This window comes from Gavia stellata, chromosome 2, assembly GCF_030936135.1.
Source record: "Gavia stellata isolate bGavSte3 chromosome 2, bGavSte3.hap2, whole genome shotgun sequence".
Classification (NCBI taxonomy): domain Eukaryota; kingdom Metazoa; phylum Chordata; class Aves; order Gaviiformes; family Gaviidae; genus Gavia; species Gavia stellata.
In genome coordinates, this window is record NC_082595.1 from 38,821,046 (window position 1) to 38,837,878 (window position 16,833).

The following is a 16,833-nucleotide window of genomic DNA, read 5'->3' on the forward strand; positions in this document are numbered from 1 at the left end:
TTTGCAGCTAAGTATACTTTTATTTTTTTATGTTGCTCCTCTTGCCAAAGGCAGTGAGTCTGAACATCAACAGACAGGTATGTCAAACACAGAAATTGTATTGCAGTCTGAGTAATCTGACATCTCAATATTTTCCCACTAGAATATTCAATTCCTTTTTACTTATGGTGTTGATTTATGTTCTGATAGTCAATGTTGTTTGCATAGTCTTCTTCACTTCTGTAAAGTGCAGGGGTGGATAATAGCAGGAGGAGGAGACCCTTTTTCCTTCCACCCTAGGTAGCAGCATCCAAAATGGCAGATCTTCCCAGATGTTTGACAGGGCAGTGCCACAGCCCCTTTCTTCCCTCTCCTCCATGAGCTACATCAGGCACAAAGGTAGGCAAAAGACTGCCAGACCATAATCCTACACTCACTCATGGTGTTTTTAGTATTTTGCAGCCAGACTGCACAGATGTAAATGGCTATTAAAGTGCAGGGCAGCAGTGAATAAGACAGTAGCTGTTTGGTGGAAGAGAGGATCACAGCAGAAGCCACCCAAGAATTGCTGCCCTGGGATTCAGGCATTGCCTATCATGAGAGCATTTGTGCTTCAGTGTGAAAAATGACCATGGAAAATAGACAATGGAGAGCAACTGGAAAAACATTTCTTAGCAGAACTGTGGGCTTTCTGTCTTCTCAGATATTTTTTTTTTCTCTGACAGTGCTCTGAATTCAGCTAAATTCAAGGAAATGCACATCTGACCTTATTTGCAGATTAGAAGTTTCAGATGTACAACGAAGTTCATGTAGTTAGTACATTCTACACTGTAAGAGATGACCTATGCCTCAAGCAGTTATTCTTTTCCTGTCTTTGATTTCTTATCCTCTATTTTATGCTGAGGGAGACTGTTATCACCTTGCAATTTCCAATAATTGTGTTATGCTGCAGAGGAAAAAAACCAATTAGTCACTCAACAGTGAGGAACATGTCATCGCTGGAAAATGAACATTCTTTTCATATTTTTCCCATCTTTTTAGCATGCAGGTATTTGTATGCACAGATAGATAAAGCAGAGTGATGAATGCAAATGCCATTTCCTCCTTTCAGTCAGGCAGACTTATAATTATCTGATTATGTTTATATCAGGCCCATGAGTGAAACTGAGGTATATTTTCTGCATCATACAGTACAAGCAAGAACAAAATGCTCTAAGTCATATTTGCACTCCTGGGTTCTAGATTTAGCCCTTGGTCAGCTGGAAGCACGCTGGGGTTGCTTTGCATTACAGTTGGCTCCAGCATCTTGTGTTGGGGTACTTATCAGCTGTGAATACAATGAACACAGTGAATTTCACTTTCCTCAGCGGCACCGCTGCCTCTGCATCCAGTGATGGGACTGTGTAGGAGATAGTGAAGATCTATTTCTGACTCTGTCCACCAGTTACAGCATATTCTTCATTGCTACTACAGATTACTGCTAGCAGTTTCTGTTAGTGACTGACACATAAAAGATCATTTGGCAACTGCTTCACACATCTTCTAATAGCAACTTTCTTTAGACCCTTCTTTTAAACTGAACTTAATTTACTTCTGTGGGTATTAAAAAGACAGGGTAATAGGAAATGGCACTAGACACAATATTTTATAAATCATTTGAGGGAATTCGTATTAAATTCTAGCAGTTATTTACAGATATCCATGTAAGTCTGAATTTGGAAAGATGACCACTTCCCTATAGAGTTATTTTCAGGGTGGAACTTTCAAGCTGCATCACCCATTTCCTGGGAACGAACTTTTAATGTTGCTTCACATGGCAACTATGTTTCTCTTCAGCTTTTCTTGACAGTTTTTATTTTCTTCTTACAAGTCAGTTATTTAATGGGGAAGAACGTCAAGCTAACAGGAAAAAGTTTAGATTAACTTGCTGAAAGCAAAGACATGATTGATGCTCTTTTATTCTTGCCGTTGACTGAAGTACTTGGCCATTCCTAAGTATTTGCCCCTCTCTCTCCACTTCCAAGCTTCCTAGTGGGCAAGTGTGGAGTGCCCCAGCGGGGCTGTTAAGAAAAACCTGCATTGTAAGATTTCTGTCATTTGCTTTGAGCAGCAATATGTTACCTTTTACTTTGGATGAAGAAGGTTTGCGAAGAATCACTTTTGACTGCTTGCTGCCTGCTCCAGATGTGAAGGGGCAGTTCCTGGAGAGGTATGGTTCCCAGGATCTGGGCATCATTACGGGGTGGGTCATTGCCCGTGAGCAGTCTGCAGAGTGCACATCAGGCTCCACCCAAGTGGGAACTGGGGTTTTGTGTTGCTGACTTCTCCTTTGGGCTATAAAATCTCTAAATTCTGCCACTAGTAAAAGGGGCAACACTTGAGCGTGGAGCAATGAAGGACAACAGTCTGTTCAGGAAGCCTCAACTTGCAGAATTGGATGTGGGGAGCTATCTATGCAAGTATGAGTGATCACAAGTGATCCCAGTGCTGACCTTGAAAACCTGTCAAGTGTTCATAAATGATGATATCAACCTTTCTGTGTACTGTTTTACCTCCTGACAATAAGCCATGGCAACACCATATAAATATTTTCCCTAGAAAGTCTGCCTAATGTTATGCTTGTTTTCCCCACCTGGGGTGTTTCTGAGTTGGCAGGGACCATGAAGACAATCTCCTGGGTTTTCGACCCATTCATGTTGATTTCCACCAAATCCAACGCTGTTGTTTGAAGAATGATGGCTGAACAATATAGTGCTTATTTGATTTTTTGTTTCTTATTCAGGACCTGAAAACAATACAAATATTGACACTCAGTGGGAGGGATTTAATGTATCAACTTTAATTTTTAGGGCCATTAGTGCTTATTTTCAGCTAGTTTTAAAAAGCATTATTTTCATAATACTATTAAGTGGCAGGTTTGTCCTTTAACTGTTCTTTTTCTGCTCTCTTCTCAGTTTTTTATAGTCAGTGACAAATGTATTGGGAAAAATGGCATTTGCTTTATAAAGGAGACGTTCGTCTAAGAACATTAACTTGAAAACAGGAAGTTTTAGAGCTCTTAATGGAAATTTCACTTTAAGATCTTCATATTCATTTCTAAGTCAGCCTTTTTAAACAAAATCCGTGGAGCTTGAATGATCTTGCAGAAAGTGAATGAAACAATTTGATGGTAAAACTGTAAAGGCATTGTATTCAGTGTAATTTGTTCTTGAATTGAAGGTGAAAATTTCTTTCTTAACAGTACTATATTCATACTGCATAGCCAACTGAAAATGTGAATAAGATCAGCTGTTGAAGACACAAACCAAGACAACAACTAGTACCTGCATTAGGCAAAACTCAAGAAGGTATGTCCTCCACTTGGCAGACATTTTGAAAGAGAAGTTTTTAAAGAGATTCCTTTTTCTGTACTTTCTGAGATGTGATGAAAGAAGTTGCTTTTTTATGATTGCCTTTCAGAAGGAAAATTGTGAAGCTGTGGTATCTCATGGCCTTGGACATTTACTAGATTCTTATCTTCCATTATCTTCCATTTTTTTACAGACATTCACACCTATAAATGCTACCAATTCAGGAGGATTGTGTCTTAGATTGCTTGTGTGTAGGGGTAAGCAGCTTCCCAAAGGTCAGTGGGTGGAAATCCAAACCACCCTAAAAACAAATGCAGAAACACCGCTTTGGTGAACAATGGTGTACCTGATGCTGCTATTGCACAAGAAGGATGACATCAGCCATCTGGATGAAATCATAAGCCATGGAAGAGCTGGAAGAGCTAAGATCACTCCTAGTGACATGAGTTTTAAAAGGAAATATGCAGATGTAATTTTCCCTTGTTTACCAGTTTTCATGTTAATACTTGAATCCCTGCACATGTCATTCCTGAAAACAGGGCCCAAGACGGGGGGCAGTTCTTGATATTTTCACTTGGGTGCTCATGCTTTTGTAGGTTTTGTAACTTTTTTACCCAATTCATGTTATTAGTCTCATATTATGGAAAGGTAAAAATTCCTGACTCCTCTGTATGTCCCGGTCTACACAGAGTGGTCAAGCTGAGAAGTTTCTGTTTCAAATAGAACAGAAGTATTGTGTTGGTTTTGGATTTGACTCCCTATTTCTGCTGATCAACCTCTTGCATACTAAACTTTAAGCAATTGTATGGGTTCAATATACTGATTGCATGATGTGTGGCTATTATTATGGGCATATGTGAATCTTAAACTTTCCCCTTAATAAGACTGAAGTCCTTTTTCATTTGTATGATACATTCATACTAATATGAATGGTATGACAGCTGGAAATCACATGGGTGTGATGTGTTATCTGAATTGTGCAAGGTGAGACCACGACTTGGTTGATTATTGACACTACAGAACCAAGCATAAAGCTAAAGTATGATCCTCATACAAGGGCAATGTATTGCCTGTGAGACCTTCTGATTCTGGTTGCAGCCAAGAAAAGTTAAAACTGGTGATGTGCCAGTAGGCCAAGTCAATGGAGTTTGGGTTTTTTGCACGTCCAAACCAGTACTTCTTAAACTGTGACCTGTTTCCTGTACATGAAGGTTTCATAGCTCATCAGGAGATGGGTCAAAAATTATTCCAAGTGAAATAAAGAGCTACATTATGCACAATCCCTTACTTGCAAATGTGCTAACAAAAGGGGGGGGGAATAAAAATAATAAACAGATATGAAAATTTCACCATACTGTTACTAGATTGCAATTGAAAACTGTTATGATAATTCCCCACACGATGGCCTTTCGTATTTTCCAAAAATTTTTGGAGGTTCCTGGATCCTTTAGAAAAATGCAAGGGAGCCAGGTGTTAAAAAGGCTAAGCAGGGCAGACTTAGAAAGAGATTTATGCTTTCACAGAAAAAGTAACTCCTCTTGCAGTTCTCTGCTAGAGAGACAGAGTGATTGTAATTAGAGTGAATTTCCATCCTAGTTTTTACTGTTTGTTCTAATTAATTCTTTTTTTATTGCCCATTGACCTTCCTTGATCCAGTTGTGAGGTAAAAATACTTCTGCATGCAGACAAGGGTGCTGGAATCCAGACCCCGGGTCACTAGTTTGCTTTCTGAGTCAGGATTTCTTGAGGTAAGCAACACCTTTTTGTGACAGAGAACTGAATGTAAATCACAGGAAACAACTCTTAGTAATATGGCTTACAGAGACCTTTATTCTTTCACACATCTTGTTGAGTCACTTAAAAATAACATTATGTGGCATTCCAGAACCTTTGCATATTTATAGCTTTCCTCATTCCCTTTGTGTCCCTGTGTATTAATTAAATGTATATTAACTCAAAGAGGTGGTTTCTTTTTTAACACTGCTATTGAAAGGTACTTGCTTGAACCAGCTCCAATCAGTAAAAAATAAGAACTTGAAAACCTTTTTCTGAGGTCTAACTTGATTTCTGGTTTTAATTGTCTATGGTGCTAAAGCTGAGCAGAAAAATTCCAAAGGGAAAATCAGGAAAATGACACACCATAGAAGGAGAAGCAAGTCTCTGTTAAGGTAAGTAAAATCTGTTAACCTCCTTATCTGCATTCTGAGTGCTGAAAACCTTGTCCATCTTCCCAAATTATTCCATCTGTTTCCATAAAAGATACTTCCCACTACTTCTCCCTGCAAGCCTGGCTTGTTTTATGTATCAGAAGAGCACTGTGCAATTACAAAATTCAAAGGATTATTTGGCATCATTAGCTAAAATGATAATTTACTTTTACTTGCGATATTCTGGAGGAGAAAGTAAAGATCTTTTGCAGCAAGTCTGCAGGTTACTACAAGTATTTCCACGTTATGGCTCCTTTCTAGTTCCAATTGACAGATTACCTTTGTGAGAAATAGCTTCTTCCTCTCCTTTGCCTGTATTTCTTTTGAAAGATTTTTCATTCAATTCTCATCTAACAGATAGGATATACTGTGTAATGGAAAGCAAGCTTTGGGATTTACTGCAGTGAAACCAAAGACTTTTAAGTGCTTTGTCATTGAAGAAAGGAAAGAATTTGTTGGAAAAGAGATATCCTCTGGTTAAATACCTAAACATAATAAGCAAAACCTTTTTAAGGTCCTCTAGTGACTCCAGAAACACAGAAGAGGTAATCATGGACAGATTTTTTTTTTAAATTAGAAAAAAATGTCTCCTGAAAACAAGTACCTACATGTATTTGATTTTCTGTAGAAGCCCGTAAGGAGAATGACACAGTGGCAAATTACAAGACTAGTCTCAATGGTCAGATTGTACTAAATTATTTCAATTCTAAAAAACAGCACAATGATAGAGACAAGAATTTTCATGTACTCTGTATAAGAAAAGATATACTCTATGATGCTGTAAGTCATCCCCAGTTTCTATAAATAGGCATATCTTAAATGATATGTGCCTTGTCAATGCCAAATTAAATGCTATCATCTTCTAACAACTGGGGCTGGCGGAATTCCCTCTTTTATGTTTGCAAATGGGTTGTGTACCATCTCCCTGAGCTGGATGACAGGGATGGAGAGCAAAATAGGCTCCCCATGATCCAGGAGGAAGCAGTTAACGACCTGCTATGCCACCTGGACACTCATAAGTCTATGGGGCCTGATGGCATCCACCCAAGGGTGCTGAGGGAGCTGGCGGAGGAGCTTGCCAAGCCGCTCTCCATCATTTATCAACAGTCCTGGTCAACAGGGGAGGTCCCGGATGACTGGAGGCTTGCCAACATGATGCCCATCTACAAGAAGGGTCGGAAGGAGGTTCCGGGGAACTACAGGCCTGTCAGCCTGACCTCGGTGCTGGGGAAGGTTATGGAGAGGCTCATCTTGAGGGCGCTCACGGGACATGTGCAGGATAACCAAGGCATCAGGCCCAGCCAGCACGGATTCATGAAAGGCAGGTCCTGCTTGACCAACCTGATCTCCTTCTATGGCCAGGTGACCCGCCTAGTGGATGAGGGGAAGGCTGTTGATGTTGTCTACCTGGACTTCAGCAAAGCCTTTGACACTGTTCCCCACAGTATTCTCCTGGAGAAGCTGGTGGCCCGTCGTTTAGAAAGGTACACTCTTCGCTGGGTAAAAAACTGGCTGGATGGCCGAGCCCAGAGAGTTGTAGTGAATGGGGTGAAATCCAGCTGGCGGCCGGTCACAAGCGGAGTCCCCCAGGGCTCAGTTTTGGGACCGGTCTTGTTTAACGTCTTTATTGATGATCTGGATGAGGGGACTGAGTGCACCCTCAGCAAGTTTGCAGACGACACCAAGTTGGGAGGGAGTGTTGGTTTGCTTGAGGGTAGGAAGGCTCTGCAGAGGGATCTGGACAGGCTGGATCGATGGGCTGAGGCCAACCGGATGAAGTTCAATAAGGCCAAGTGCCGGGTTCTACACTTCGGCCACAACAACCCCAGGCAACGCTACAGGCTTGGGGACGAGTGGCTGGAAAGCTCCCCCGCAGAAAAGGACCTGGGGGTGTTGATTGACAGCCAGCTGAAGATGAGCCAGCAGTGTGCCCAGGTGGCCAAGAAGGCCAACGGCATCCTGGCCTGTATCAGAAATAGTGTGGCCAGCAGGAGCAGGGAGGTGATCATGCTTCTGTACTCAGCACTGGTGAGGCCGCACCTCGAATCCTGTGTTCAGTTTTGGGCCCCTCACTACAAGAAGGACATTGAGGTACTGGAGCGTGTCCAGAGAAGGGCGACGAAGCTGGTGAGGGGTCTGGAGCACAAGTCTTATGAGGAGCGGCTGAGGGAACTGGGGTTGTTTAGCCTGGAGAAGAGGAGGCTGAGGGGAGACCTCATCGCTTTCTACAACTACCTGAAAGGAAGTTGCAGAGAGGTGGGTGTTGGTCTCTTCTCCCAAGTGACGAGTGATAGGACAAGAGGAAATGACCACAAGTTGTGCCAGGGGAGGTTTAGACTGGATATTAGGAAAAAGTTCTTTACTGAGAGAGTAGTGAAACATTGGAATAGGCTGCCCAGGGAGGTGGTAGAGTCACCCTCCCTGGAGGTATTCAAGGAGCGTGTGGATGTGGCATTGTGGGATGTAGCTTGATGGGCATGGAGCTGTGGTGTTGGGTGGGTTGGTTTTTGGTGTGTTGTGTTTTTTTGTTTTTTTTTTTTTTTTTCAGGTTGGACTTGATGATCTTACAGGTCTTTTCCAACCTTTGTGATTCTGTGATTCTGTGATTCTGTGATTTTGCATTCTGCAAGTGTTTTTATTTCTAGGTACCCATTGGACAGCGTGGGTAGGTTATTCATAGGCTGTTTATTTTAACTGTTTACTGAGCATTACATATGATATGCATCTAGTAATGAAAATCATATGATGTATTTTCTTTCCCATAATTTGATGACTGAAACCTTAAAATAAAATAAATTAAAATAAACCAAAATAAACAAAAAAACACCTATTAAAAATATTACAAGAATTTTATGTTTTCTTTTGTTGAAATTGGTTTGGATTTTTGGAAAATGTTTGTTTATTTTTGAATAAAATTCAGTGTCATCATTAAACAGGTGTATTAGTGAGAACCTAAGTCAGATTGTGGTACAGAAATTTAACAAAGGTTTTATTAAATGTAAATATGTACAATTAAGGAATAAAGATAAGAACAGATCTTTTTGGTTGCCTTTGCTCTGAAGGACTTCTGTATTATGTTATCAAGTTAGAAAAAAATAGGAGAAATATGTAAATACATAGTAAACTGATTTAAAGTGAGGTGCTGTTTTAACATGTTCACCTAGGTTGCTAGAATACAAGCCCAAATATTTCTGTGTCCATTGACTCAAGGACACCAAGTGCAATGTTCCGTGTTACTGAATAACCTCAATATCTTTCCTTTCACCAGTCAAGTCAGTTTTCGGGGAAGAAATTGTTACCAGCATAACCAGAAAACAGGCCAACTCTTCCTTTCCTCTGGTTCTTTAAACTTTAGGAAGTATTTTGTTTACCTAAAACTTGACCACATTGTGTCTTTTTAGATTAGTGCTCATTTAATAAGTGACTTACGGTGTCACTCCTGGTATGAGGAGTATTAGTATCAATCTGCTGACATCTATTATCGTAAAAATAATAGTGGGAACAATTATGTCTTCAACTTGTCACAAACAGTTGATCATTACTAAGACAACATGTTAATTAACCACACCCCTTATATGAAATGTAAAAAGTGCAGTAACTGTAATCTTTTGTTAGTAAAGACACTTAGTATGACCTGAAGGGAAAAATAACTAATAGAAGGCAATTAAAGTACACGCCATAAAATTTCTTGGGACTTGCCACTTTTCATGTGTGGAAATATAGAGAAATGTTTAGATGTATTATGTGAATTATACTAATTTCAGGCCTGTTTCTTAATGGATTCAGTTCTATTGGTGGATTTCCAAAGATATGCCCTGTGCTTTACTTTCTCATTTTTTTGGTTGGTTTGTACAAGAAGAACTTTGCTCAAATGATAACTCTGTTACTTGATATTTTTTCCCTTCCCTGAATATGTGATATGGAAGGAGAAGAATTCAAGGGTTTTGAAATGCAGCTGATACAAAATTAATTTCATCCTGAGAGAAATAAGAGAACTAGGAAGATAGTGAAAATGCTGGAGAAGGAAAGAAGGGTTTGTAGGAAGAAGCTAAACACTTGCTAGCAATATTGTGTTTTCCTATGGTAGGGGAGAGACTAGCTGAGCAACTGATTTAGATCACTGGTATCCTGTGACTACCCTATGTACTAGACATGCTCGTTATACCATCACCTCAGTCCTATGGTGCTCCATTTGTTAAATCCTTGATTGTGTGCTCCTGGAATGATTAGCCCAGCATCAAACAGAACTGAGCAGCAGCTTATCAGTTCCAAACCATCCTAGTAGATTGAGTAGGACAGCATTGGTGACTGTAAGAGTAGAAGAGTCATGTGGAGGGTTATGGTACTGTTCTCAGGCAAAAGTCAGTGGTGCTAAAAAGCAGCAATGCTATAAGAAGGCATTAACCAAGCAGAAAGCACATGCATAGCTAACAGCATGTGACTGGGCTCTATTGCTTTGTTCAGTATGTACAGCTGTGGTATGCTAAGAGTAAATAAATAAGAAGAGTTTCTGAAATATTTATGTAAAAGAAGATAAAGTGCAAACAGGAAGGCTTACATTCTTATTGCTCTATGAATTCTGTATTTGATGCTATTTTACTTTTTCTGCATATAGTATTCACACCAGTTTTAATTAACTTTCTTTTCCATTTCTTCCTTCCTTTATTAACTGTTTATTATCCATGACCAACAAACTGTCCCTCTTCGTGACCTCTCTTTCTATGGCTTTATGTTTTTTCCACTCTGCTCTTCTATTTCTAGCCATGTTACTGAGGCTCTGGTAGCTCTGCAATTTAAACAGCGATGTATGCCCCCACTATGTTTCAAGTGTTGTTTTACTTCACTTCTGTTAATGAGATCAAGTCAAAGAAAATGCCCCTGGCTCTCAAGTGAATAAAATTGCAACTTATGGGAAGTCTTGAAAAAAGACTAGACTTGTAGCAGGCCATGTATTACTGAAGTCTTTAGAACTGCTTGCATCCTATAATCCTGCTTAGCAAAAGTAGACTCAATTCAGATTTCCAAAACCCTCATTAAACAGGTTCGAATGAAGCTCGAAAATTCACCTCTTCATCTGCCACTGATAATTGATGACAGGCCTTTAGGAATAGAATCAGATACCTCCCACCTCTCCTAGCTATATCCCAACTAGCTTAAGGAAGTAGCAAAAACATCAGAGCTAGAATTAGTGACAGAAAAGACATCTGCACATTGAGCATTGGTACAGCATCATTCATATTGCTAAAATCTTGTTTGCATCCCTGTTATTCAAGCAACAAATTTTAGCCAGGAAGGGTGAGAACTCCACAAAGTGAAACCCCTGTAATATGCCTGAAGCCTTGACATTTCAGCTGAATAGTATTCAGCACTGAGACAGCAGGTCAGGTAGATCTTCACTGTAAAAAGCTGCAGTGGCAAGCACTGGATAAGAATTAATAGCTCTCAGGGTACTTTACTGAAGCCTTTGCTAACAACCATCTTAGAAAAGAGGCTGATAGATCTCCGTAGCTCTGTCTTTGTGCACAGGTAGTGGTTCTAAGTATCAGCACGTGCTTCACAATCTGCACTAGAATGAATTACCAAGAAGCTCCCAGAACCTGTCCTCAGGCATTTGTGTTATCATTTATTGCTGGATATAAGACTTTTTTGTGCAGCTCTCTTGTTAATGCCATGGATTATGTTAGCACTGTGAGAAACAGCATTATTGCCTGAGGTATGTTTAGTCTCATATGCTCCGTGACCTTCACACTGTGAGCTCTGTCCCCACCCATGTCAACATTTTTCAGGGGATTTACAATGTTCCTATTTATCATTGTTTGAACATTTCCAGTCACTTAAGAGGAAGAGGTCAAAGAGTAAAGTGAGTGAGGCTATTGTTTGGACACAAATGGCTGTTGTTTGGACACTGATAGCTCTTCTAAGTCAGCTATTCCTACTGTAGAATAGTACCAACCCTATGACTCTCACCTTTTCTGATTTATTTAAAAAACAGGCCTAACACATACTTCAGTTAAAGCTAGTCCAGAAATCATCCAAAGGCTAAGTTTGAGAGAAACCAGGCAACCAGTACTGCCATTTATTTATATCTCCAGTTTGGACAAGTCGGCAACAAAAAAGGACCACTTTTGGGGTCAACTGAAAAATAGTCCTGAGAACGCCACTTACCAACTCTCTCATCTTCAAGACAACAAAACAAGAGGAAATCAAATTGAAGCAAAGTGTGATCAGACCAACAGTGCTGTGCTTCAGGAGCCTTCATTTTGGATTTATGTGAATTAAGGATCTTTCCACCCACAGCTACAAAAAATGGGGAATCCATTTATGACTATGTTTCCTAAAAAATGTCTCTACATATTGGGGGTCTACACACAAGGTAGCTATCTAAGCTACCACTATAGTCAATGGAGATCAAGCACTCAATATAGTTGCACTGACAGAGGTGCTTTGTGCCTTTTGATTCATCCTACAGTTTCTGAGACATTCACATAGTCAGATATGAAGTGGGACCTATGAAAGACCAGACCCCCTCTGCATAGGTGACTGAAGGACAGGAGGGGTAACCTAGGTCTTCTTAAATGGCACTTTGTGTCTTTGTTTAAACAACTAACCTCAGTCCTAAGTGTATCCTTTCTCTAAAGTTGAATTGCTTGCTACACTCCATTGACTATATTCATATCTGCAACCCTTGAGTGAGTATTTTGGATAGCCTAAGGTAACTCAAAGAGCACTAGAGACCCTCATTTAGGCATCTGAACTAAGCCCTAGGTCTCTATTACTTGCAATGGGAACTTGAACGTGAGCATGAATTTGGGTGTCTTATTCCTGAAACAAATGTCATCCAACGTGCCCAGCCATTTCCAGTTGCTGAGCTTTAATTGTTAAGAACTGGATGTTTTTCTGTAAAATAAGAAAAGAAAAAAACCTACTTCAGCAACCTCAATTTTCCATTAAAAATATCAAGCAAAAAAACCACTAAACCAAAGGACATAGTTTGGCACTAGTTGCAGACCCATTTGGCCAAGTTTTAAAAGTGATAGTGCAGCAGTGGTCAAGGCCTTCCAGATCCTTTTGTTAGAAAGTTCTAGTACTAAGAAAATACCCTCAAAGTATACACACCATGACTGTACTCAATAGCCTTTACTGAGAAAAATATCCCATTCCACAGTTATATTAGGAAAGGTAAGTTCTCCAGAGTGGTTTGGCAGTAGCTGATTCTCTTGTATCTCAAAGTGGTTTGGCAGTACCTCACAAAATGAATAGTGAATTTTGGATTTATGTTTCATCCTTTTCCTTCAGCCCAGCCATTGCCAATGCTTTTCAAGATACTTAATAGATCTCTCATATTTTACTACCTCTTTTCTCTGAGACTTTGTCTTTCTTCATCACCTTTCTCTACTGCTAATTGCCTGAACTGAATGGTGGGCAACTTGAAGTGGAAAAATTTTAAGAAATCAGCAAGACTGATTTTTTTCTCATTGCCAGGTTGTCATGCTGTTACTGTATGTTCTGGTCGTTATGGGGTTCCATCACTTAGGCATCTCATTTTATCTCCGTCTTGAACTTGAAATAGCAAAAAATAGGCAGTTCCTTTGTTCCTATCCACAGGATTTTTGCTTAAATCTAACTTCATCACTGAGCAAGTCCGGTATTTGTAGTACTTGTGTTTTTAAAGGCTCTCAAGTGATGCCCTTGTGCTTCTTGCTGTCTTTACATGCATGCCAGCAGTTTTGCCTGCTGAAGGGCCTTTTGGGGAGCCATAGTAATATTTCATATGTAGAGGTAGCAGGCAGCCACATACAAACCTGCATGTCAAACAGCTGTGTGAGTCTAAAAAGGGATGGCAAAACATAAAATTCTTTAGCTCTATTGATTGTTTTACTCTTGAGTGTATTACTTCATTACATCTTAATGTTTCAAATGATTTAGTAGCTTTGTCTGTGACCTTCACTGGAATTTGATCTTTCATCTTACACATTCTTAGCCAATAGCTCATCAGTGTTACCAGCCTGAAGGGTTAGGCTTGGTGAAAAGGATGCTTTTAAAATTTTTTTTGGAAAGCACAAAGTTTCAAAGTATTTCTTTCACCTTGGTATAGTGCTGAAGTAATGTGCTGAAAGTTATATATACATAATGGCCTGAGATATTGGGTGCCATGCTAGACTGAGAAGATCAGGTGAAGTTTTTATGGCAAACTGCTCCTGTACCATTAACAAAGGAATTGCGTCATTACTGAAATAACTGTTCCACTACTTGAATGGAAAGGGTAAGTATGCTGTTCACCAAGGCAGCAGAATAATTATAATACTCTGAATTGTTTTTTTACTGTTTCAGTATACAGCTGGAAGAGACAAAAGTGACAGGAATCCAAGCTCGCTCTTTCTTTCTCATTCTCTGCTGGAGTAAATATCCTGAGAAAAAATTCTGCATATGTGACTGGCATAAATCTGAAATAATTTTACTAAAGAGACTGGATTGTAGAAGCAAAATAGCTGTTTCAGAAACCTCTCAGCTTTTGTACTTCACATTTTAGGATAATGGAGTATATAGTGTAGCCATCTGTAATATGGCCTATAAAATATAGGACAATATAATGCAATATAGTTCTTGTTAGCCTAGGATGTTATATACTTTATAATAGGAAATATAAAAAACCCACATATAAGAGCAACTCAGGTGCCTCACATAAAGCTGTAATGGTACACAGTAGTCATGCAGTATTGCCTGTGTTACGTTATGTGAATAAGCATATATTACTCTAATTACTTCCATACCGTAGCCAACTTTAGCAACAGGCATTTTTTTAGGAGTTAAAAAAGAAATCTTTATGAAGACACGTAATTCCACACTCTTTTCAGTTTGTCTCTATCTTCACTACCATCTAAGAGTGCTGTATTCCAAGCAAGCAATTGTGTTTAAACAGAAGCTTTCCTTCATGTTATCATTTAATTTGCTTCCCCTCCACCACGGCTCAGGCAAGGCTGTAGCTGCTCCCTCTTGCCACAGTACTGTACACCATGATGAAGTATAGTCATTCATGTGACACAATATAGTAATCAGAAGTAAATTACACCCTTTAAAATTACCATCCCCAATCACAATACCTAAAACAATGTGATAATTGCTGTCATAGGAACGTGGGAAAAAATAGAAGACTAGTCATTAAACAAATACTATAATCATTAATAACAAGTGCCATATGAAATAACAATTTTCTACTAATCTCCATCCTAGAGCTGTAGTGCAAACTGCAGATTCTCTTTCATAAAGTAAGCTGGCTGCATACAGCTAGAAAAAACATAGACTTGCCAAAATATTTTGTCCGTTAACAGGTTTTGTGTTGTGTATTGTACAGTGTACGTTTCCCCACATAAATATGGATTTCTACAAGCAGCAGTTTTACAACCATGCTTGAATTTCTCCTTTGGCTTCTGGCCTAAACTACCAAACTCAAGCTGCTGAGCTTTATAGTACCATTCCTCCTACATCTCTGCTTCTTTGTGGTTAGTTTTGTACTTCACCTCTTACCACCTCTCATGACCTCCTCAACACTTGTGTCACTCCTTGCTTTGTTTTACCCTGTGGAGTAAGTGTCTTCAAAGCCGATATCCTTTCCCCTGCTAGCAGTTTCTCCTTTTTGTCATCATGTAAGCCCACATTTTCTTCTTCAAAGGCAGCAATCACCACATTGTCTCTCTTTAGAAAGCTTCTTTTCTGCCCTGAGTTTTTCAGTAAGTTGTTTGGGCTGGAGAATACATCTCAGCTTATTTATATGTATCTTCTGTGGGTGTTCAAGAGAGGGCCAAAGAGCACTCATGAGCAAGGAAAACTGCATGAATATGTGGGTTCATTGGACCTTGGTAGATGGTGTACTTTCTTTTCTGAATGCTCAGCACTGCAATTAGTCATTTCACTCAGCATTCCATATGAACTGCCTTTTTTTTAAAAAAAAGAAGGTGATTTTTTTCAATTTTGTAGTATATATTGCTTAGCTATTAACACAGGGCTCTATTTAAACTAGTCTTTAAAAAATTCATCTATTTCTATGAGAACCAAGTATGATTCTCATACCTAAATTGATTCTTCTCCAATAAGTTGTCACTTTTGTGTGTATTTATTTTACAAAAGTAGAATAACCATAGGTCAAGAATTAATTCAGCCCCATCACAGTGAACACCTTCCACACGCTTATCAAATTTTGAGGAAAAACCCCACATGCAGATGTTGGTCTTGCATTGTCAAGACTTTCATTTTGAAAAAGGAAACTCACACAGGGAAACAATATCATATTGGAAAAAAAAGGTGCTAGAGCCTCCTTTTTCATATTGCTCACACATTGTTTAGACAGAGAAGAGGATGTAAAGGAGGGCAGTGGGCAGAGAAGATAAAAAAATGAAGACATACCAGTTAATTTGGTTTGAGCTTAGAAGAGTTTTGTCTGATGCATAAGGCCAGGCTATAAAGAAACCTGGGAGCTTGGTGCCTACTTTTTCTGTGTTAGAGATGCTCAACCAGAACTTCAGGAAGCTGAACATCTGAAGTCTTGTTATCAGTGCAAAAAGGGAGAGACCAACGCAAAGCTGGGCAGCCATGTGCATCTTCTAGATGTCAACAGATGTTGCTGTTTAGATCCTTAAATCCCAAAGTAACCAGAAAATCCTACTTCCTTGCATAGGTAGTGAGGAAACTTTTCCTGTCTGTCTAGCTGTCTATGTTTTCTGAAGTAAGGGGATGTGGTTCTTCATTCATATTAGAGCACAAGCTTAAATATAAAGACCCGTCTCCTCCCCCTAACAAATAACCAAGTCAACTAGTTAAGGTAACAGAAATAAATGTCCAAATATAAATATCTATCTCCTGCTCAGGAGGTGAACTAAAGACTTTGTAGCATTCATGAAAAGCATTGCTGTGACTTTTAATTCTACATGGACTACGAGTCTAAGTATCACTTTGTGCCTCTAAAAAAATAGAAAATAGTCTTCAGATCTTTCCTTTTTGTTTGTTTCCTCATTGAGAAAGAAGGTTTACACCAGAAAAGTAGTCAGAAAAAGTCCGTTTTAGACATTGCCAGAGCATTCTGGCAATGATGGGGTGCACCAAAAAGAGTATGGCAAGCAGGTCGAGGGAGGTTATCCTCCCCCTCTACTCTGCCCTGGTGAGGCCGCATCTGGAGTACTGTGTCCAGTTCTGGGTCCCCGGTTCCAGAAGGACAGGGAACTGCTGGAGGGGGTACAGCAAAGGGCTACAAAGATGATTAGGGGACTGGAACATCTTTCTTGTAAGGAAAGGCTGAGGGACTT